Consider the following 25053-nt stretch of genomic DNA (forward strand, 5'->3'; position numbering starts at 1 on the left):
CCAGGTGCATTAGGATCTGTATTTAACCACAGCTTTCAAACTTGCTTTGTCCTGATAGAGTGGAGGACAGCAACAGTCATCTCTCTGCATAAAGGGGGACCATCTACTGACTGGGGAAATTACAGCTCCATAAGTTTGACTAGTCTGGTTTGAAAGACTATGGAAAGAATAATCATATACCTTATACATAATGACATAGGAAACTTTCAAACACTGGACCTGACCCAATTTGGGCAGCTCATAACTACTGAATCTGGTGGATTTCTTTGAGAAAGTCACTGAGGCCATGGATGATGGTAAAACAGCACATACCACCTACCTTGACCTGGCCAAGGCATCTGACACAGTTCCCCAGTCAGGTATTTTAAATACATTCAAAAAACTGGGCATAAATCCCTATGTTACCAGATGGATAACCATATGGCTTATAGACAGGACAATTAGTTAAAGTGAGTGAATCCAGATTCAGTAAGAGGCCAGTAACTAGTGGAGTGCCTCATGGCTACCTGGTGGGACCACTCCTGTTTAGAATATATTTCTCTGAAGTCAAGACTAATGTGGAAGACCTCTGGATGACAAAGTTAGCCAATGACTACAAGCTGGTGGAAATCATTGAATCCCTCAGTGATGTAGATATCCTTCAGGATAGTGTAGATCAGACAAATGATTTGTGCCAGAACCATGACCTAAAACTAAATGTGAAAAAATACATCATCATATCCTTTGAGAAGTCAAATACCCCTAGCACACCCCTAAGAGTAGACTCAGAGATGAGAGATCTATGTACACAGAAGATAGTAATCTGAACTTTGACTGCCATGTGTCCACAGTGGTGAGGAAGTCTTTTTATGTGGCACAACTTACAAATAAAGGTATAGTATCCAGATCCAAGGAAATTATAGTCCCACTGTACTCAGCCCTCATTAGACCAATAATTGAGTACAATTGGCATGTATTTGACTAGGCACTTACAGCAGCTGGAGTGACCTCAGAGGTTCCTAACAAGAAAATACAGGGTGTAAACAACATGAGCTATGCATGTAGACTAAAAGCTCTATGTCTTTATTCTGTTTCCTACTGATTATTAACAGGTGACCTATGCCTGACCTACAAGGCACTCACAAATCCAGCCCTGATGGAGCTGCTACACATTGCAAGTCAAACAGCACTAGGGTCAACCGATCTAGGGATCTAAACTTAGTCAGCTAGTCAAACAAAACATGCTGGAGAGACAGATATGTGTCTCAGAGATTGCCCCTTCCTTGGAACAGGCTTCCTGTTCACATTAAGCAGAGCCTTTTTCTGGCCTTCTTCAAACTCAGTTTGGCTCAATGGATGGGGAATCACAAATTCACACTTGAGTAGTGCCTATGTCCCTTATGGACAAGGCAATTTGTAACATATTCAACAAATCCATGCTATTCTCTTGCCCCTAGGTACCACATACTGGGTAAAATTGGGTTATATTGGCTAGGCTTGTAAGAGCCCTTAAGCCATTAGCCTAGTAATCTCCTATCAAACTATGAACCTATATATATGTTATTTTGATACTTTTTGGAGTTTGTACTCTCAGGCTAAACTAGAATCCGGTCCATCTGTATCAGCATTCTATCCCAGTTAACAAATACAAAGTAAATAAAAATAAAAAAAAAAAATAAAGATTTAAATCAGGAAAGGTACAGTCTGTGGGCTGTGCATCAACATCTTACCTGGAATTCAGAGAACTTCTCTTTGCCCACATTAATTACCCAATGCGGCTTGGTCAATTAGCATGACAGAGAGAAATTCCAATTCAGGACATGGTATAACTGTAATGATAAAGATTCCATTTGTCAGTCTTCACTATGCCTTTGAATAGAATACTTAGCTGTCAGACCAGACTGTTCTAGTGTTCTCCCTAGCAGTCCATGCACTGCGTTAGCAAAGGCCCGATCCCTCGCCATACATACCAATACATGCATCCACAAACAAGTCCTCCCACACACGTTCATGTTCACAGAAACACTCATACACCCCAATGCACTCTGTACACACACATTCAGAGACTCTCTATTCCCTACTTAACCCCCATAATGTGATCACACAGGCAGGCATATACTCATGCAAACATATTTATGCAGCCATATTCATGACCTTTCAGATGAGCACACGTTTACATATGTGTACATACATACATACACACACACACACACACACACACACACACACACACACACACACACACACACACACACACACACACACACACACACACATACACACACACACACACACACACACACACACACTCACTCACTCTGAAATGACCCCCTCCACAACTTTGCAGGACTTATGTGCACCAAGCAGACTCTCATAGGAGTGAATGAGTGACCACTTTTGATCGTATTCACTTTTTCATCCTATTATACAATTTCACTCAGCTGAACATTGAACACCATACCTCATGCTGGAATTGTAAGGAAACTCTTTAAGTTAAACATAGATTCTTATGTGGTAAGATGTTTAGACAGTTGGCTGAACCCACATATTTTGAGTGGCAAGTGCTTCTTCAAATGTACTGAGGAAACCAGTGGAATACCACAAGGGTCTGTACTGGATCCTCTAATGTTTGGCATCTGTTTTAATTATTTCAAAATGGATAACCAGCACCTCTGGTAAACCACAAATGCAGGTGACTGTAAACTGTCTTAACTGTCAAAACTTCCTCAGATATCTGTACCTTTCAGAAAGATCCTCCCATAGTTAATATTTTGTGTATGGATAATGGGCTTAAACTGAATGATAAAAAAGTTATACTACTTATTTTACAAATAACAAATAACTACAACATGTAAAACTAAAAGGTAGTCAGGGTAGTTATGGATATGGGCATTTTGGTTTTATAGCTTCCTCTTCTTCGACCATGATGTGGAAAACATAGTCAGAAAATTCTTCTACTTAGCACAATTAATAGCCAAAAGTATTTCCTCTAAAGATGTTATCATTCTGTGCTCTTTTCAGCACTGATCACACCCATTGTAGAGTTCACTGTGCCTTTTGTGATATACATCAACAAAACTGAAGCGTCTTAGAGGTTCCTAAACAAAATGATCGGTGGTCTTAAGAATCCTCATTACCTGGTGAGGCTCCTGAGTGGTGTTCTGTTCCTCACATCTAAGTAAGCCAAACAGCAGAGCTAACACTAGAACCAAAGACATGAACTTTCAGCAGCAGGCAAATAGAATGTGATGGAGATATAGATTCATCATCCAGTGCCCATCCCTTCTCTGAAATTAACTTCCTGTGAAAGTTAAGTATTACAATTCAATACCTTCCTTAAACCTGGATAACTGAATGGGTATTCTCAAATCCAACCTGGGAATAATTGGTCTCTCCCTCCTAGAGAAAGCTTATAAAGCCTGTGGGAGAGTATTGGCAAGTCATACATAATCATTAGATTAAAATAGCCTTGAAACTCCTATGAATGCTATGATTCCTATGAGCGATTCTCTGAACCACTCTACTAAGCAAATCAGGAGCTGCAGACATTTCTAGGAGAGATCACATGGCTAATTAGCATTAGCCACTCCTCCAGACTGTGGCATATCCATGCTGAGGCCCCCACTTGAGGAAATCCTCAGTAGTAGAGTTGTCTGTGAATTGGAAAGGCTTGGCATGCTGCAGAAACATTCCAAGATAAGGCTTCTTCATCTCACTAAGCCTTCCTAAATTTCAGTGCATGTAGTAGAACTTCACACATACATTTGCGCTCATTCATTTGATAGACCTCTATGGCTTCTTACTTTTCTGTGAATAATCCTTGTTCTCTTAATGATCAATATGTAGCCAAATTGGCATCCTGGGCTGTCCCCATATTAGCTCACCTCCAAATGAATAATTTGGAGCCAAAAAAAAAAAATCCACTCTGAGGGAGTCTCCATAATTAAAGAACAAACAAACAAACAACATCGAGGAGCTCTCTGATTATGTAGCCCAGGCAGGTATGACCCTGACCTTGAGCAGTATCCTACCTTCACCTAGAATGATGCCACAATACAGTGATAAGATGATCAGCTTTAATAATTGGCTTAAATTCTGGTGTCATTCAAAGGGGATCCAATGTCTGTCTGCCTGGGATGACATGCTGGACAAGCCACGCTGCTTCGCAAGGGACGGCTTGCACCTGTCACCCCTGGGCTTCCGGATATTGGCAAAGGCTCTTGCCACCCCATAGTGCCTTTTTAGGCAAGGCTCAAATTCTAAACCTACCACCCTAGAACACCAAAAAGGAAAAAAACTAAGGGTAATGCTGCTCAATGCCAGAAGTCTCAATCTCAAGATGCACGCACTCGAGGCCCTTCTCAATATGGAGAACATTGATGTCTGTGCTGTGACAGAAACCTGGTTCAAGGCTCCTGAGAGCACCCCAGCACTAACAGGTTTCACCTCATATCATGCATTCTGGCCCCAAAATCTGGACAACACCAAGAAAGGAGGGGGGGTGTCCATATTCATAAAGGACACCCACACCTCAAGGTTGGTGGCAATGCACGATGCATCGGAGACCATCCAGGTGCAATTAACCATAGGCAAGACTGCTCTGCAATTTGTAGCATGTTACAGGCCACCCTCTCAAACTCAGGAACGTCACATGGCCATCCTGAAAACATTGGAGGGGATAAATGTATCTCCAAACACCATCATACTAGGTGACTTCAACTACCCTAATATAGACTGGGAACACTACTCAAGCCCGAACACTCTAACCCAAAGATTCCTGGAGTTCATAAACTCAAATGCCATGGAACAACTAGTCACCATCCCCACAAGAGGAGAAAACATACTTGATCTCATCATCACGAACATGGGATCAAAATGTTCAACACCGGAAGTATACCCCTCACTGGTGAGATCAGATCATAAACTAATCTCGCTGGAGGTCCTCATCCCGCCCCCACCTGAAACAAAAAAGACCACAGTGAAAAACTTCTCAAAAGCCGATTTCACACTTCTAAAAACTAGTGTGGTCTCCTTTAAGGCCCCTGAGCCAGTGGTAAACATTACTCAAACCGCTGAATCACTTACAAATGCCTTCCGCACCTACAGGACTGCATGGATCAGGCAATCCCAAACAAAACTAAGACTCTCTGTACCAAAGGCAAGCGTCCAGTCTGGTGGACCCCAGCCATAAACAAGCTCTACAACAAAAGGAGGAAGCTACTACAAGATAGAGCAAAATCCTTGAAAGGTAAGACACCTTTGATCATTATAAGTAAAAAACTAAGAGCTCTCATAAAATCATCCAAGGCAAATTTTGAGAGAAAAATCGCCAAGGACTCTAAAGACAATCATAAGGCCTTCTTTAGCTATGTTAGAAACCTAGGAGGAAACTCCCAGATATGCTCAGAATTAGTTCAAAATGATGTGAAAATTACTGAACCTACACACATTGCTAACATACTGGCTGACAGGTTCAGTGCAAACTTCTCCCCTCCCCAAAAGGAGAGATATCTATTCCAGAGGATTGTAGCCCCCAAACATCTCCAACGCCCAGGTGAGAACTGCCCTCACTAAGGCAAAAACACAGCATCCATGGGACGGATGGTGTCCCCGGCTGTGTGCTTCATGAACTCAACGAGGAATTAAACCCACAGTTAGGACAGCTGTTTAATCTTAGCCTCACCTCAGGATACGTACCCAAGGAGTGGCGCACGGCGACTGTGGTCCCACTTCATAAGGGCGGTGCCTCCACAGACCCTGGAAATTACTGCCCCATTAGCTTGACAAGCCTTATCTGCAAAGCCATGTAGAGGATCATAATGGAACTCATAAATAAAGACATAGGGAACTTGCAGACTTTGGATCCAACCCAGTTTGGCTTTGTCAAAGGCAGATCCTGCCTCTTAAACTTGGTTGACTTTTTCGAGACAGTCACCAAGGCCATTGATGAGGGAAAGGCAGTCCATACAGCCTACGTTGACCTGGCAAAGGCTTTCGACACAATACCCCACTCAGGTATCATCGAAAAACTCATCAGCTTGAATGTAAACCCATACATCACAAGATGGGTTGCAAACTGGCTAAGTGACAGAACCCACAGGGTCAGAGTTGCTGGAGCCATGTCAGACTCAAAGCCTGTCACAAGTGGTGTCCCACAGGGCTCAGTCCTGGGTCCACTCTTGTTCGGCATCTACTTTTCTGAAGTACAAGCAAACACAGGAGGGTTATGGCTGACAAAGTTTGCAGATGACTGCAAACTGGGCGCCATAGTCGAAAACACATCTGACACAGATATCCTCCAGAAGGGCCTCACAGAAACGGATAACTGGTGCCAGAGCCATGGCCTGAAGTTAAACGCCAAAAAATGCATAGTCATACCCTTCGGGAAAAACAAGGTTACCCCTAGCTACCATATAGGTGGAAATCCACTGAGCACAGAAAAAGTCATTAGGGATCTGGGGACCCAAGTTGACAGTAGCCTTTCGTTTGACACTCATGTTGCTAAAGTAGTTAGGAAAACCTTCTATATCGACCACCTGATCATGAAGGGATTCACATCTAGATCAAGGGAGGTCATCGTCCCCCTGTACTCATCACTCATTAGACCTATGATTGAGTACAATGCCCTGTTCGGAATGTATCTGACCAGACACCTGCTGCAGCTTGAAAGGCCCCAAAAGTTCCTCAACAAAAGGATAAAGGGTCTCAAAAATATGTCTTATGCTGCCCGACTGAAAGAACTCCAGCTCTATTCAGTCTCATACCGCTTGCTCAGAGGTGACCTGTGCCTGACATATAAGGCCATGTCAAACCCAGATTTGATGAATATGCTTCACCTCAAAAAATCTAGATCCCTCAGAACCACAAGGGCGGGAGACTTAAACCTTGACACGGTTATAAATAGAACGTGCTGGAGGGACAGATTCATCACCCAGAGACTCCCTATGCTCTGGAACAAAATCCCGGTACATGTGAGGCAGAGCACCTCGCTGGCCTTGTTCAAGAGGAATCTTGACCAATGGATGGGAGATCGCAGATATACCCCAGGGATTACTTCAGTGTCACTGCTTGACAGAGGCACAGAAAAATGATAGGCATAGTTTTTATTCAAACTAAAGGGGTGGCGAAAGCCACATAACTATGGGCTAGGCTTATAAATGCCCTTGTGCAGATAGCCTAGTATGAACCTATGAACCTATGAACCTATGAACAGTCACTTCAGATAATGTTATTTCATTATGCCATGATTCTAAATGAGAAACTGTCAATTTCTACCTTTCATGTTAACAGGATTGGAGCTCTTAAATGAAGGCTGCCAATCATACAGAGATAAAATTGTAGCCATTATGGCACAAATCACCACAGTATGAATTGCCTCTGATGTACTGAGCACTGGAATCACCACATTTTTTTTCTCGATGCATATGATTTCTCTGATATCAGATATCCCACTTAAAGTTATCATTCTTTAGAGTACCCACCATTGTTAGCCCCACTCTGTATTTGTTATTATAGTTGTCTACCTTTTTTGACCCACATATTATAAATTAGATTAAGATTACAGATATGGACTTGGACTTTTCAGGTTTACAGGCTTGCTATCTCTGCTTTCATACTGCTGTACCAGTAGTTGCATTGACCTGAACGTTATTTGTCTTTTTCAGATTACAGAGCAGGTACATTGTATAAATACTTGCACAGCAGCAACAAAGACATACATACTGATTGGTAGTAAGCTTTAAGTAAAAAAATATGATGTCTTTAGCCCCTTTGCCTCCTCACACCAGTATGTCAGAATGTAAGCCAGTTTAGTAGCCCGTCATAGATGTACTCACCTCCAAACTTTCTGATTACATTTATAATGGAGGACAGAGCTACAAAGGATATGTTCATTAAGTAAGAGACCAGAGGGAGCAAATGGGGCAGTGAGATACAGATCTGCATAAGTACCTGGGACACTTAGCATTTGCAAAGCTGGCTCTTAACTGATATATTGCTAATGCTTTTGGACATGCTGTTCTAAGAGGAAGCAGGTCAGACTAATTGAATCTGATAGGATGCTAGCTTGAGAACCAATCTGTCCTTCAACCATGCTTTGCAGTTACAAGGTATTCACTGTGCTATTTTATTTCAGATTTATCATTCATTTCATGTATTTTGGATGAATAAAATGAATGACTATAAATTTATTTACAGAAGAAGCCTAATTTAATAAAACACATGGCACATGGATAATAAATATTATAGTGTATGTGAAAATAAATGTATAAAACAAGTTGCTGTCCCTAAAATGTTTGCCATATCACCCACATTTTGCACAATGGTAAGTGCAAAATTTGTGAGAAGGATGTTACAGAGAATTAAGCATAAGGTTTTGCAGTGATGAATACAGTACATGATATATGATAATAGTTAGCCCTGCCTGTTTCTGTTCCTGTGTAGATGCATAAGCCTCAGTAGTGCAGAGGGGTTGGGGTATTACCAGTGACAGCTATGGCATGACTACTACAGTGTAGTGTAATGGCTGTAATGCAAACCAGACTAGGTGTATCACTGCATAGAATATAGGTATGTACTATGAGAGACAGGATTCTGGGGATAGTAGTAAACTGATGACTGAATTACAATATACATTTTGCCTGTTCAGTTTCAAGCACGTCACTTAACAAGGCAGTGTATTTGGGCTGACTCTGAAAAAAGTCCCTGTGGATCAGTAATGTCCCTAGGTTATCAATGCTATCTGAATGAATAAACTAATAAGTAAATAAATAAATGTATGTAACCCAAATAATTATTTGAGGAGATGGTATTTGCTGGCTTCTGGGAACACTACATTACCTGCATTAGTTCTTAGTTTTTCATATTATTCAGAGGCTAGACAAGCAACATTCTCTTGTTACTATGCCAAAGATTGTCCTAGCCTACACTCCTGTCTACATAGGAGCTTTACTCAGGAATATCTTAGAGAAGCTTAGAGGAATGCTTTTGAGATCCTATATTTTGTTTTCCAGTGTGCATAGTGATAAGAATCCAATTGCAGCAGAGACTTGGGCAGAAAAGGTTCACTGTTTACATACATGTTTAAAACTGCAATGATTTAGATAATATAATTCAAACATGCAGTCATTAAATAATATAATAACCACAGACAGAGTAGGCAATGCAATCATAATCAGTATGCAGATTTCAATAAACATGCAATAATCGGTATAAATAGTGATGCTACATGGAATTAGTATATTAAAATAATGCACAAGACATGTTGGCTTCCATGTCATTTACAAAAAAAAAAATTCATAAGCAGTAGTGGTATTTTGCGTAATGGTATAGAATATTATGTATGAATAACCTAAGTATGGGCACTTTTATGGATCATCACTTTAGTAGGAATTACATATGCTAAGGCCATCATTCAGTATTCCTCATTTGGAGTGGAGTAGCAGACAGAAAATAAATTGGTACAGTATTGTTTTAAGTATGAGTTATATTAATCTTGGAAGTTTTTGAAATATAATGTACGATAAAAGAAGGGAGGTGATAGTGATAGATGAGATACAGGTTTTATGCACTGTTGTTTGTAATTACTTTTGTTGACAGTGGACTGGCAGAGTGAAAATTTGGTTAAGGGTAACAGGGAGTCTTTGGGAGTAAAATACTTTAAAGAGATAGGGAGGTGTATGAGAAAGTTGCAGAAATGCAAATATACATTGGGGGTGTCAATATAATCCAAGGGTTAAGTGTTACCTTGTACTTAATCATTTACTGATAATTATGAATTCTATAAAGATGTTTAATCAGTCCCACCATTTCAATTCTAGTGATGTCACATTTAACATTTTACTTCTTCTTTCAAAGCACATTTGTTGTTATTCATGCTGAGCATTTCAGGGAGGGTGGTACAACAATGAAGATGGTAATAATGAAGAACCACCACCAATACCTCAAAAGGAATCAACAACTGAATAATATATTTATTTTATTTATCGACACTTTGATTATTGGAAAAGTACAATTGGGTAGGTGTGCATTTTCAGTGGACATCTAAAAAGAAAAACTCCAAAGTATTACAAAAAACATTTTAAGAGCAATATTTTTATAATCTTCAACAATAATGCAAAAAGATTTACAGTTTAAATAATTATACCAAATTAGATATAATGTAAAAATATTGGTTAAGAATAGATATATCTTATATGATGATGATTTAATATTTAGAGAAGTTCTAGCCAATTTATAGAGAAATTAAAGGTTAGTTAGTTTAATACATGCAGGAATTGCAATACAAAGGGAGATAAAAAACGGTTTTGACATATTTAGAAAAAAGAGTTGGTGAGAGAAATTGAAGTAAGGAAGTGCATGAAGAAAGGCGAGTAAGGAGGTATAATGTATGAATAGGTATTTTATTCATATTTAGGGACATAGTTTATCCTGGGGTTGAGCAAGAACAGAGACAGACTTTGTATAGAAAGTCATTCAGAATGGATTTAATGGACTGGAGGGGGCGGTATTGATCTGATAGATACAGGTAAGGAGTTGCATTCCTTAGTAGCATGGTATGAGTACAGACCATGTCAGGAAATTTGGTAGGTTTACTGACAGAGAAGAATTTTTGTCATTGGACTATATTGATGGATTGGGAATATAGTTATGTATTATAGTATTTATTGCTGGACAAGCACATGGATGCTGAATTATTTTATAGGTGGTAAGAAGCTGTGTATATGTTAGTTGATGGGGTAGCTCCAACCAAGTTAATATTTTTAGTGCTATTCAGTGGTGGATTCTGAAAGAGGTATTTGCTGTACATCTAACCCCATTATTATAGCATTATTCTTGTTTTGACTTTTATGATTAATGGAGGTTAGTAAGGATGGGAGTACCATAATGTAGTGGCAGGAGCAGGTAAGTAGTGGCAAGCGCAGTTTTAGTTGCATTGGTGAGAATGTTTTTGGCTCTGTAAAGTATTCCTAGTTTTTGGTGAACTATTTTATGCAATTTTTTATATGCAGGTCAAATTTAAGATTATTATCCAATATCATCCCAGATAATATGCTATGAGAAGTGATTTGAATGGCTGTATTAATTAGAGAAAGGATTTTAAATTTTGTTTTTTCATGAGAGAGGGGAAAAAGAAGTTGTTTTGGTTGAGCATGAGCTGTGAGTTACAAGGCCATATTTCTGTGGCTGTTAAACCTTTCTGAGTAAGTTTTTGGAGATGTGCTATGTTGTCAAATGTGCATATGAGTACAAATTCATCTGCATATTATATTAGGGAAGCATGTTGTGTGGATGTTGTTGGTAAGAATGGTAAAGAGGAGGGGATCAAGGATAGAGCCTTGTGGTGCACTGTTGGTGACAGGAAGACATAGAGCATGGAGTGACATTTTACTGACTGATACCTATTAGACAGGTAACTTTTGAACCATAGAATGGTCTGCCGAAAAAGGCCTAGTGAGGACATTTGAAGTAGAAGTTTGCAGTGTTTGGACAAGTCTAGAAATAAGGAGGAGACTAATTTGCCATTATCTCTAGCTTTATAGACAGTATCTATAAAGATTAGAAGTGCAGTGTTAGTAATATGGGAGGGAATGAATACATGTTGTGTGGGGGATAGAAGTTCTGCCTGCAGGAGATAGCTTAGCTATTGTTTTTGAATACGTTTTTCAAGTAATTTGGAGTGGGTGGACAAGATTGTAATATATCTAAAGTTAGTAATGGCTGTTGAATTTATTCCATTTGTTTAAAAGGATAATGTGTTTTTTTCTAGAGAAGAGAAATGTGGGATTCATGGATTGACTCATATATAAGGACTGAGACATGATAGGCAAGCTATCAGCTGCTATTTTAAGGTACTTACGTGAAAGGTCATCAGCTGAACTAGAGCATGGTTTGAGTTTGTTTAAGAGTAGTTTTATATAGGATTTGGGCAGAGGTTTGAAGGTGAAAGCAGATGTAATATGTGGCTGTTGGGCAGGTTTGTAATCTAATGCTGAAAAATCCTTAGGAACAATATAGTATCTATAAAAGAAGAGTTGAATGCTATGGCAGTTTCTATTGGTGAGTTATTGCAAGAGGGGTTAGGGTTGAATTTTTTGGCTGGGATATACGATTTCTTTAATGGTTAACCATACTATCTTAGGATTGTGTTTACTATTGTTCTGAATGTTGTTATAGTATTTTTTTATCTTCATTATTTGCTTTTTAGTAAAATTTCAGAGAATTCTATAGTTTTCAAGGCATTGATATGTTTTATACTTTTACTACTCTTTTCATGTTTTTTCTCTGACCTGCGTTAGCATTCTACTCTTTTTTTCAGTAGCCAGATTGCATTCTTTGTTTTAGTCTCTTCCTTCTAGGAGATGCAAAGCTATTCAGGAAAGTTGTATTGAATTAGTTTACAGCATTACCTAAGGTGAGGATTTTTGGGATGTTCCAGTTAATAGACAATAGGGTAGTAATGAGTATTTCCAGATTTAACATCAGCAGGTTGCACGTTGTTTTATAAATATGTCATTTAAATGGATATGTGAGATATCTGGATGTATAGATTGGGAGGTGGCTACTGACAAGAGTCTGACATTGTACGTATGTTGGTGAATTTGCCAAAGTCTGATACTAGGATCCAGTCTAATAAGGAATTTGATTTCTTGCTATAATGTGTGGGGCTATTAATTTGATGTGTGAAACTGTATAATAAGTCCATGCTAGATGTAGGGGAGTTAGAGGCCATGTCTAACCAATTGATATTGACATCACTTAATATTTTTTCTTGTAGAATTGTTATACATATCCAATGCAGGATATCTTTCAGTGTAAATGTATTGTCTACAAGAGAGATGTAAAGGAGCAGTAATACATATTTGTTCATATTTTTTTATTTTCATGAAAGTAATAAGAAGCCCTTCTGAACTGAAGTTTGGTATTGGTTTGTTGTGGGGGAAATGTAGTTGTTGTGAAATATTAAGGCAATACCAGCACCTTTACTATTTATGCAGTCATTGTGAATGCTATTGTATCTTTGTGTGTTGGGGTGTAATTTCAGAATAATTTATGCTGGGTTTAAGCCAAGTTTCAGTTATAACAAGAATATTAAGCATGTGTTGAGGAATCCAGGCATTAGTTCAGTAGTTTTATTTCTTATGCTTATAATATTTATGGCAGCAAAAGTTAGGTTACCAAGGATAGGGGGTGACCACTGTGTGGTTAGAGTAATGTGTGGAAGAGAATTATATTGATGTTGGTTGGGATAGGTGAGGCCAAGATTAGTGTGAATGTCTTCTCCTAGGAAGATATTAGTAAATTGGGGTATTATTGATTCTTGTCTTTTGGAGATTATTTTTCCATTTAGTTTTGTTTTGATTTGAGTTGAAATGGAGTCAATTAGTTTATATTTGGTGTAAATGTGAGGGGTGTTATTAAATAGGTTTGGTACGATATATGGAGAGTTTAGGGAGGAAGTATGAAGAGCATGTAGGGGCAGAGTTGGAGAGATGTTGAAAGTTATTATTAAGTCATAGTAGGATGAGAGATGGCTCAGTAGCAGGAAGAGAATAGAGGATAAGCTGAGTAAAAGCATGATTAAGGGATCTGTATTGTATTGATGATAGGTAGTGGGGGAGTAGGAATCAAGAAGTAAGCAAGAGGTTGCTGAGCTGTAGAGTATTTAGTGGTGATGGAACCTGAAAGCTGCTAGAAGGTAGGTGGGAAGGAAGTATTTTCTATAAAGGAGGAGAGTTAGGTTGTACTAGTATCCTCTCTGATGTTTCTGAATTGTAAGAAATAGTAGGGTTAAAAGGATATAGTTTGATGACATAATTAAGATAGGAAGTAGTGAGGGTTTATTTGGAGAAATTTGAAGTTGAAATGTAGAATAATAGATAGGTACTGTTGAGAATGGTCTCATTATGAATGGATACAGTGCAATGCAGTATGGGAGGGAGAAAGGTTGTTGGTAGTGGTGTTAAATGTTAGAATGGAGTTGGAAAATAGACATAGGAGTGTTTGTATGATAGCAGCAAGGTTGTTTTGGGAAAGTTAAGCAATGGGCATCAGAGGTGAAATGTGTACTTGGGAACTATAATGGTAGAGTAAGCAATGGTAGGTGGGAATTGGGGGTAAGGTAAGGAAGTATAGTAGACTTCCCACCCACAGGTCAATTATTATAGAGAACAATCTGTTTATAGTTGGAACAAAATAATTAACAAAGATGCACAAAGTAGAATAGGTTTTATTACATTTACTGAGTAGAGAAATCAGGATGGTAGGGAGGATATGTAACTGTCATAGAGTAATCTACTGGTCAAGAGAAAGGACAGTGGCTAACTAAGTGGTCCTTAGAGTGCAAGGACTACTCCTTTGGGGGCAATGCCACAATCACTTTCCAGAACAGGGTAGGCATGTATTTTTCCTAGTTAAAGGGAATATACAGCAGAGCTCTTCATGTTAAAATTGCTTACATTGCACAATAACAATAATCTCTGTGAAAAAGTTCACAGAGGTGTGCCATGTGGCAAAGCTCCTGCTATTTAAGGGACAAGGACCAATGTAATGACCACAGGAAAGAAAAAGAAAAAAACGCTACTATACTGAAATATTATATGGAGGCAATAAAGGTAATACATAGGTTTCTTTTTTCCTAGAAGTGGAGTAATGAACACAGTGAGCCAAAGCAAGACAAGATGGGTTATTCCAAGAGTAAAGAGAAGGTAACAAAGTTTATGAATGTAAAGGCAAAATACATGTAGCTGGTGGTATACTGATAGGCAACCACAGTAAAACACTGTATAGAGCTGTATAAAGCAAATTATCTGAATGCAGTACTACATAGCTAAACAGATTATAAAGCCATCACATAGTAAGAATCCATTGAATTAATCAGGCATGTTAAAAGAATGTTGTATATGCCAAAGCACCAGCAAATGAAATTCCATACATTAGTCATATACTTGCTAAAGGGCACAGGCTCATCATACATAAAGTTTATCAGATTAGAATAAAATTAATGCAACTACAATAAACTACAAAGACTTTTCATTGTTCTACACAGTCTTAGAACAAATAGAAATGTAATGCACATGACACATTCCTGTCCTATGAGGGAAGATACAAACTAAGTTGATGTGGAGATCTAAGTGAGGTGAGATTTAGGGGGTACATTTTACTACAAGGATCCAGACTCAAAAAGGTAGATGGACATGTGGAACTGCCCACAGTTTGACTTGGTCATCAAGTTTAGGCTGCTTTTTAACCCACCCTCAGGCCATTTATTACCAAGAGCAATTGGTTTATAGCTGGTGCTCAACAATTAGCAAGGAGGCACAAACTAGGGATACAAAGTAATTGGCTTGCACAGTGTAATACAATGGTCAAGTGAAAGGCACTAGCCAATTTGGTGAATGGTCCTTAGAGTGCAAGGACTAGTCCTTTGAGGGAAATGTCACAGCCACTTTCCAGCACAGGGCAGGAATGTATTTGACTAGTTAAATTTAATACACAGCAAGACTCTTTATGTTAAACTTGCTTACATTGCACAAAGACAACATTTTCAGTGAAATTCAGGAACTGGGCCTTGTGGCAGGTCTTCTGTAGTATTGGGGTCAAAGTTTGATGCAGCGATTACAGACTCTGAAAGGAAAGAAAAGAGAAAAAACCCTACTAAACACACCATCAGCAGGGTAAAACTAACTAGTCTCATGATGGTCTAATCCCAGCTCACATTCCCTACTAGAAGGTGAACAATCCAACACTTGTTGAGTTCTGCTTCACAATAATAGGAAGAGCTGACAGTGAAGGATTGCTATGAACACTTTCCCACTACAAGCCAGTTATCCCTGTGGTAACTTTTCTGACACCTCCTGTTTAGAACCCAAAAAAGCCAGAAGGATAGTGAGGCTCTGCTTTCATGGTGTGTTTCATTCTGAAAATCAAGATCAATCAAGCTTTTGCCCTTCTGCTTCACAGGATGTTTCTGTCCTCCCTGAGCTTGCCTTAGGACACCTGCATTACTTTTTGACAGGTGTACCACCCCAGTCAAACTTCTCAGCTGACACTGTCCATGGAGTGGGTTGTGCCCGGACAGCTGGGCACTTGAAACCAGAAGTGAGAGCCCCAGTGGGGCATTCCCCCTGTCTTACCAGGTAAGTGAAAATACAATAAGATTCGTGGTATTTCACTAGCAGCTGAGGCCTCCCACTTATTCTACACCTCCCACTTCTCTTCACAGTGTCAGACTAGAGTCAAGCTCAACAGGGTCTTCTTTCCCTGCTGATTCTGCCAAGCCCATTCCCTTGGCTGTGGTTTCACTAGATAGTACATAGGGACAGTGGGAATCTCTTTCATCAATTGTTGTGTGTCACTAATTAGAAGATGAGGCATTTGGCTACCTTAAAGAGAGTCATAGTTACTCCCTCTGTTAACATGCACTTCATTGAATTTCTTCACTTTTACCTTCAGAGTAATGGGCAGAAATCACATTGTGTTGACATCCATCTCGGGCCTTTGGATGTTTTGTTTTAATGAAACAGTCTAATTCCCCTGGTCTGCACCAGTTATAAGTCAGCTGCTAGCTACCAGCTGATACGGGATGCTGTACAGGACTGGTGGTAACCAAAGCCAAGGTGATTCGCAGGAAGGGCCCGGCATATTTTGAAGTCACTTCTGCCAGCCCCCCGACCCCCCCATGTCAATGGGTGATGCCTTGACCAGCCATGACGTGCCCAGTATGGTGCTCACATATCTGTCAGGACTGGCTGACCCATGTTCAACTGCTGTTCATGTGGAACTCTTCTCCACTTCTGCTTTCAAGGCTGCCATTCGAATATTTGCTACTACCACATAGACATACTACTACAGTGACCCTCCTACCCTCAGATCAGTTATTACAGAGAGCAATCAGTTTATAGACAGTACAAAACAATTACCAAGAAATCACAAAGTCAAATGGCTTTTCTTACATTTACTGAATGCAGAAATAATGATATTAGACAGACTAACTTGCAAATACATTGTAATCTAATGGTTAAAAGAAAGGACAGTGGCAAAATTAGTAAGCGTTCTTAAAAGTGCAAAGATTACTCCTTCAGGGGTATTGCCACAGGCACTATCCAGCACAGAGTAAGCATGTATATGACTAGCTAAATTTAATATGATGCAAGGCTCTTTATGGTAAACTTGCTTACATTGTATAATGACAAAATTCACTGTGAAAAGTTTCAGGTGTTGTGCCTTGTGGCATATTTTTTACTGTATCAGGGTCAGGGATAGATTTATTGATCATTGTACAATGACAACATTCTTAGTGAAAACTTTTGAGAGTTGAGCCTTGTGGCAGATTTCCTGCAGTATTTGGGGCCAGGACAGGATGTATTGACCACAGGCTATTATTGCACAATGACAAAATTCTTAGTGAAAACTTTCAGGAATGGGACTGACCACAGGCTATTGCACAATGCAAAATTCTCAGTGAAAATGTTTGGGAGTTGGGCCTTGTGGCAGACTCCTACAGTACTGGGTCAATGTTGGATGTAGTGACCACAGGCTATTGCACAATGACAAAATTCTCATTGAAAACTTTCAGGAGATGGGCCTTGTGACAAATCTCCTGCAGTATTGCGGTTAGGGTTGGAAAGCATGGGCACAAGCTATTGTACAATGACAAATTCTCACTGGAAATGTTGAGATTTGGGTCTTGTCACAGATCTCCTGCAGCATTGGGTGAGGGCTGGGGGTCCACTCTGTAATTTTGAAAAGTCAAAATCTCTGACATCAGAATCCCGAAGTTCAGACGTTTGAGATTTTGAAATCTCAAAATGCAAAAAAAAAAAAAAAAAAAAAAAAAGCTAAACTAAAAGAAAAAAGTTAGACATCACATTGCTGCAGGGGACCAAGCCCCCGCTGTGCCCCCCACACCCCCTACTACTTAAATATACCAACTCTGAGATCACACTACAGTGAAGAGAATAGTAAAGTTATCGTTCCACACTGTTGGGTGATTTCAATTATTTAACTTTGAGATTTCAAAATTTTGAACATCCAGACATCGGGATTCTGAAGTTCGGGATTTTGAGATTTTGAAATTAAGAAGTGGACCCAAGGGCTGGATATAGGGACCATAGCCTCTGCAATATGAAGGAAGATGGTGATTAAGTGGAAGTGGACACAAAAGTGATATATAAAAACATACAAACTAAATAAACAAATACATTTTATGTAAAATAACACAAATGTTTATTGAGTGCTTTCATTCAAAGAATAGGACTTCATCAGAATAACTACTTTTTCTTTTCCAGTGTGTCTAAATACAATTTGCAAATCAGCATGCAATAACAACAACATATCAAGTACATACTTCTTGAACTGGAATATTTCCAAAACTTGCATCTAACATATTATTAGTCATGATGAAATATAAATTAATAAAGTATTTTATTAATGAACATTTACAGTGCATTTTCTATCACATTTCCCAGTACTATAAAATTTCTTGTAAACCTTCCTGTCAAGCTATTGTAACAATGAATATTTATAAGCAGCCTAAAGCAATACTTCATTTTAACCCAGGATTACAGGTTGCATTTACTTTAATTTGATGTAGGACTTCTCTGTATGATATCATCCACCTCTTTTGAATTGATAAAAAATAATGCTAAAATATTTTCAAAATAGTGAACATTTACAGTGCATTTTCTATCACATTTCCCAGTACTATAAAATTTCTTGTAAACCTTCCTGTCAAGTCCCAGTTTTACCTACATATAAGGCTTCATGGGATTAACATTTGGCAACATAGACCACACCCTTTGTCTTACAATTAAAATGTTCTAAACAAGGTATGGTTCTTTGTTAACCTGCAATAGTAATATCAGCTACCACATTTATTCTTACTCTTATTCACAACAACAAAATAACAGTCCATCTCACCTAACATAATCTGTATATTTTTACTGTTTTTAATACACATATTGATTCTCTGTCTGATATTTTTAATGGCTGTGTGGCTTGTTTGCACTGTAATATTGGTTGAGCAGATGAAGTACATGAATTTAATGTTGTGGTAAATTTCACTGTAATATATTTTTGTTGTGCAATCCAGTGGTGCCCATGTGAAGGGGTTCCTGTTCTCTTCACTGTGGTGTAAATACTGAGTTGGTATATATAACTTCAGGAGGTGTGGGGGATTTTTTAGTTTTTTTAACTCACCTTTTTGGTATGTAATTTATGATAAACGATGAGTTAAAAAATGATTGCCAAAATTACATAGGTAAACCATGTTGATTTGACCATTAGAATTAAAAGCTATTTTCCATTTTTAGATAAAATGTATTATAGTTTTCCACAGTTAGGGTTGCATGTTAAAATCATAGCATGGTAACCAAAAAAAAAAAAAAAAATGCAAACAAAACAACTAAAACCTGTATATGCAGAACTAGTAAAAAAACAGCAAAAACAAAACAAAAACCCAGCAACAACAAAAAACAAAACAAAACAAAAAAAAACATGAAAGGAGTTGTGTACTATTTTATTTCACTACTACTAAGCACTTTCACCTCGCATAGACTTCATCAAAGTAAAATACAACTGTTGAAACAACCAAGCTTTTAAAACCCAAAGTTACCAATCAGATCTCAAATCTAGTCAGCAGTTAATGAATGAATGATCCTTAAAGCTGTACTAAGACAAAATAAAAATCTATTCAACTAGTAATATAAAAATACAATGAACACTACTTGCTGTACAAGAATGCATATTAATACAATACTTAAACATAAATAACTAATAGTTTCTAACATTTTTTACCTAATCACTAAAAAAATGTATATTTTGTGTGTGTGTGTGTGTGTGTGTGTGTGTGTGTGTGTGTATGTATGTATATATATATATTAACTTAGTCAAGCTAGAGTTTTCTCTGTGTGATACCTTAAACCTCCTGTAAAAAGGCCCATGAGATATATGCAAATGTCCCTTAGGACATTAGTTGTTTTAGCTATATGGCTTCTGAATGTCCATGACTTTTTACTTTTCCTTTTTAAGTCTTATTTGTGGATACATTCAGCCCAGTAAAGTCAAATCTCACTAGCTGTGGGGATGCATGTTTTGGCTTTCTTATGACCTCATTAGCACAGCATAAGTGGACTGTTTGGCTATACTTCAGAAACACAGGGTATTTACACCCAGCTGATGTCAGTAACCATTAAGATTTCTGCAAAATATCCCAACTAGACTTTAAAAAGAAAAAGTAAAAAGTCATGAACATTCAGAAGCCATATAGCGGAAACACTTGATGTCTTTAAGGCGTCATTTGCATATATCCAATGGGCTTCTATTACAGGAGGTTTAAGGTATCAAACAGTAAAAACTCTAGCTTGGCTAGGTTTTTCTTGTAGTTTTTACTAACTGGTTTGTCTGTGTGATCTTTTTACTTTTTGGTTTACACACACACACACACACACACACACACACACACACACACACACACATACACACACATGTATATTACATATAAAGATGGCAAAGTCCTTAATATTAAAAACTTTTTTCACTTAATCACAAGGAACCAGGTCATATCAAAGTTGCTTTGTTATTTAAAACACACAGTGAAGATATACAACCATGTAACCTTTATGCCAATCTTGTTTTGGTGGAGTGGGAGTCATAGTTTGTGTTTAACTCCCCATATTATGTACATGTGGTTAGGTATTTTATATTTTTAGATGATATTTTAATAATACAAGTATTAATCATTGTATTTTATATTATTAATGGTTGAATAGATATTTTGCACTGTTTTAGTTTTTTTTTTACTTTTTATTTTGTCCTGGTATAGCCTTAAGGATCATTCATTTGTTAATTAACCATTTACTGGATTTGATATCTGATTTGTAATCTTGGGTTTTAAAAGCTTTGTTGTTTCAACAGTTTTATTTTACTCTTATGAAGTCTATGTGAGACAAATTGCTTAGTAGTAGTGAAATAAAATAGTATACAGCTATTGTGTGTGTTTGTGTGTGTGTGTGTGTGTGTGTGTGTGTGTGTGTGTGTGTGTGTGTGTGTGTGTGTGTGTGTGTGTGCGTTTTTACTGTTTTTTAATAGTTATAGATGTACAGGTTTTGGTTGTAAAATCAAAGCATGCCTAAAATCACTTGTATTCATTGTATACTTACTTTCAAAATGTTGCCCTTTATCTGTGCCATCATTATTTTTTAAAATGGGATATAATTGTGTCATGTATTTTTAACTTCATCTCAAATTGAAATAAATGTATCAATAGGATAACCTCATATTGCAACATGCCGATTGAGTTGTCCACCTCTTACCAAAATCATTGTCATCTGAAATGATTGTTAATAGCTTTGCTAATTGCCCTTTAATGAAATTCCTTTATTGCAAGTTGGTTGGCAACTTATGAAATATCTGTAGGAATTTGAAAGAAATGATTTACAATTAATCTTATATGTAAATATATATTTGCTCTTAATTAAACTCACTTAAAAAGTATTTTTCATTTGAATAAGCATATGCTAACTTTTAACATTCTGTACTGTGATTAAGTTTGTTAAACACACTCAGTACTCAGCTAGGTACCTCAAATACATCCTGACATGTATCACTTCTTCCAAATTAAGAATCAGTCTCAATTCCCAAAAGCACAGCACCAACTTATAAATAAATGGTACCTCCATGGCCACCCTAGTACTTGTTTAAAAAGTTCTCCTTACAAAAAAAATCAAAACACATTCCATCAAGTCACATAATACTGTCGTTAGTCGTAAGAGAATCAAAGAAAAACAATACTTCACAGAAAACAATCAATTCCAAGTTTCTGTGGAATAGAGGTGAACAAATCCTTTATATCAACAGCAACCATTAAAAGCATTGTTGTCATCATATTGAGTGTTCCAATTATTTTTTAAGTACTGAGTCTTTTAAAATATGTACAAATAAGTTACATATATTCTGTAGACTTTTATTTATAAAAATACCAAATGATTCTGTTTTATATCCACATGCTAAAATAATAAGTCCAAACGTGACTACAGGGTGAAGTACCTTTAAATATTCATAAACCTCCGGTTTAATCAAACCTTTATAAAGTAGTTCATGTGAAAAAACATCTATGCTTTCACAGGCAATAGTTATTTCATGTAATGAATATAAAACTCATAATTAAAAAGACGATTCAGCATTTTCACACTGTAATCAGACATTCATAATTATCAACCATCCCCACACAAACTAGTGATGTAATGTAGTTTTGTTTTTTATGATTCTTAAGAGATGGACTTTATTAGGCTGTAGATATTTAGTAGGACTGTACCAATCTAGTGAGGCAACAAAAATGAAAACTCAAATTATAGATCTAAAACTGTGACTAGTATTATAAGAAAATGTTTTGAAAGAGGTTTACTTAATTAATTTGGAGATTGATGGTATCTATGGTACCTCACAGGATCCTACACAGTATGAATTTATAAAAGGAAGATTTTTTACAATCTTTCAAATAAAGTTTTATGAGAAGGTCTCTGCATTATTAGATCAAGGAAAGCAATGTCTAGTTATCTATCTTGAAGGTGTTTGATACTTTATTAGATGACCAGATTACATTAAGTCTTTGCAGTCTAGGCATAAAACTATATATTACCAACTGGATTAGAAGCAGGTTAAAAAAACAGAAAGTGAAGTATCTGTAGCTTACAGAATGACACCAGCTTTGACAAGTACTAACTGGGGTATCCCTCAGGGCTCTTTACTGGGAACAGTTCATCAGTTCTTTTTAACAATGTGTTCTCAAAACAGACAACAGCTCCAAATGTATGTGTGTGTAAATACAGTGATGACTGTAAAATAGGGGTAGAGGTAAAAGACTCAGAAGATACTGAAGAGTTAAATAAGTACTTAAGTAACTTCCAAAATTGGGTCAATGGTTTAAAAATTAAGTTTCAGTACTAATCACAAGTAAGGTTATAGTCTATGGTATAACATTTGATACTAATTTTGATATAAAATTAGGAGGCAAACACAAGTTAATTGTTAAGCAGATCACAGACCTAGACATTATATTTTGTTCAACATTAAAGTGTAAACAGCATGTACTGGAGACAAAAGTAAAATCATTAAAACAGGTGAGTATAATTTATAACAGTATTGTATTAAGGGAGCCTATTATTTTCAAAACCCCTAACAGTATGGCCTGTCGTAGAGTACAACTTGACCATATACTAACTCAATAAAGTAGTGCTAAAACAATATGAGAATACAAACAGAAAAAGGATCGATGAGGTCAAAGGTCTTACTTATACTGCAGGACTGAAGTATCTTAACTTGCACACTATTTTATATAAATATGTGTGAAGTAAGTTATGTTTAGCTTACACTGTATTGAGCAACTTTCTTAAGAAAGAAAATAAATCTTAAATTAATCTCTCAATATCCAGCTACAAGAGATAGAGGGCCATGCTTTAAAATATGTTGGAATAAAGCTGTTAAAAGGGACTCCCATATAACTCAAATGATTCCAAAATTATGGTACAAAATACCTGTTTGAATAAAGTGCACTCACTTCATTTATAACATTTAAGGAAAAAGTGGATAATTACATGGGAAAAATATATTCCAGGACTGTGTGATTTTGATATAAAATGCTTACTTAGTCACTTGCAGCATACACTGAACTATGGGGTCTCTGTCAGTGTATCAAACGCTCAGATGAGTGAACATTAGAAGACTGAGTCTGGAAACTCAAAAACCCTGAAGCGTGAATGGAATGGATCACCACTGTATGGAATGGATCACCACTGTATGGGATCATGGTACAGTGGAGATCAAGGGTTTTCTCCCATCTCCACTGCAGTGCAATCTCAAAGCTGGTATATATACAATTAACAGGGGGCATAGGGGTGCAGGTGGGCTTGTCATGCTGTGAAAAGCAGGCATTGTATGTGTTTCATTTGTTTAGGCTTCCAGGTTTACAATTTATTGGGCTCTATCTTGTAACATTTTCTCATTTGAGCATTTGATGCACTGACAGGGACCCGAACTATGACATAACAACAGTTTAGGAATTTGGACATTGAAGGGCACTGTAGATAGCATTCTACATTTTGTCTAAATGAGAGAAATATCTGTTTCAGTTTGTTTACTTTGTCATTATAAGCTGTTATAGTGATTTACAATGGTGGTCATGTCATCCACAATGTGCTACAAATCTTTACTGGAAGATTCAATGTTTATTATTAAATCAGGGATCAGACGAGGCTCCATTTATTTATTTACCTATTTACAAGGTACTAGCTGTTGATTTTCTGACTCATTGGTTAGGCACTGGCTAACTTCCCAGAGCTGTCAATTCATCTTCATCGTATTGCAAATATGACATTCACAGTTTAACTTTTAGGTATTTGATGGAAGAAACCTTTTGAATAGTTATGTTTCTCAATTCAATCTTTTGTTTAAAGAGAGCAGATTTTATATGCATATGTTTATATATATGTGTGTGTGTGTGTGTGTGTAATATATAGGTCCACTTCAGAGTATCGATATTGCAGAACATCAAACCTCTAATCATCGAGGACCAGAGGATCGATGTTAAGTAATATCAAACTCAAAAAAAAAAAAAAATAAATAAAATTTGAAAACTTCTTATTTTACATTTTTGCAGGGGGGGCAAGCCCCCCTGCACCCCCCGCATCCCCTGCTACTTAAATATACCCACACCAAGATCACACTACATTGAAGAGAATGGTACTGTACATCATGGAAAGGGAAATTTACTGTTCTCTTCACCGTAGTGAGATCTTGGAGTTGGTATATTTAAATAGCAAGGGGTGTGGAAGCCCCCCTGCAAAAACTTGTTCTACTTTAATGTTCGATGTTGTAGAACATCGATCATCTTGCCCTCTATGATGTGTGGTTCGATGTTCTGCAACTTTGATAATTTGAAATAAAAACATATATATATTGAGGTCTACTTAAACATTTTGAAGTTTCAAATCTTTGAATTTCTTATGGTCGAGACCATAAGATCGAAGTTTTGAAACTTCGAAAAATAAATAATAAAAAAAAAAAAATAAAAGCAAATAA

At 37.3% G+C, this 25053-nt stretch overlaps 1 protein-coding gene across 4 annotated transcripts in view; it reads left to right on the top strand.

Annotated features, from left to right (window-relative positions):
• DRP2 (dystrophin related protein 2) overlaps positions 1 to 25053 on the top strand; it is a 4029288-nt gene that overhangs the window by 1060745 nt on the left and 2943490 nt on the right. The window lies entirely within an intron of this gene.

This window comes from Protopterus annectens, chromosome 15.part0, assembly GCF_019279795.1.
Source record: "Protopterus annectens isolate FY-2018-M chromosome 15.part0, PAN1.0, whole genome shotgun sequence".
In the NCBI taxonomy this organism is placed as follows: Eukaryota; Metazoa; Chordata; order Ceratodontiformes; family Protopteridae; genus Protopterus; species Protopterus annectens.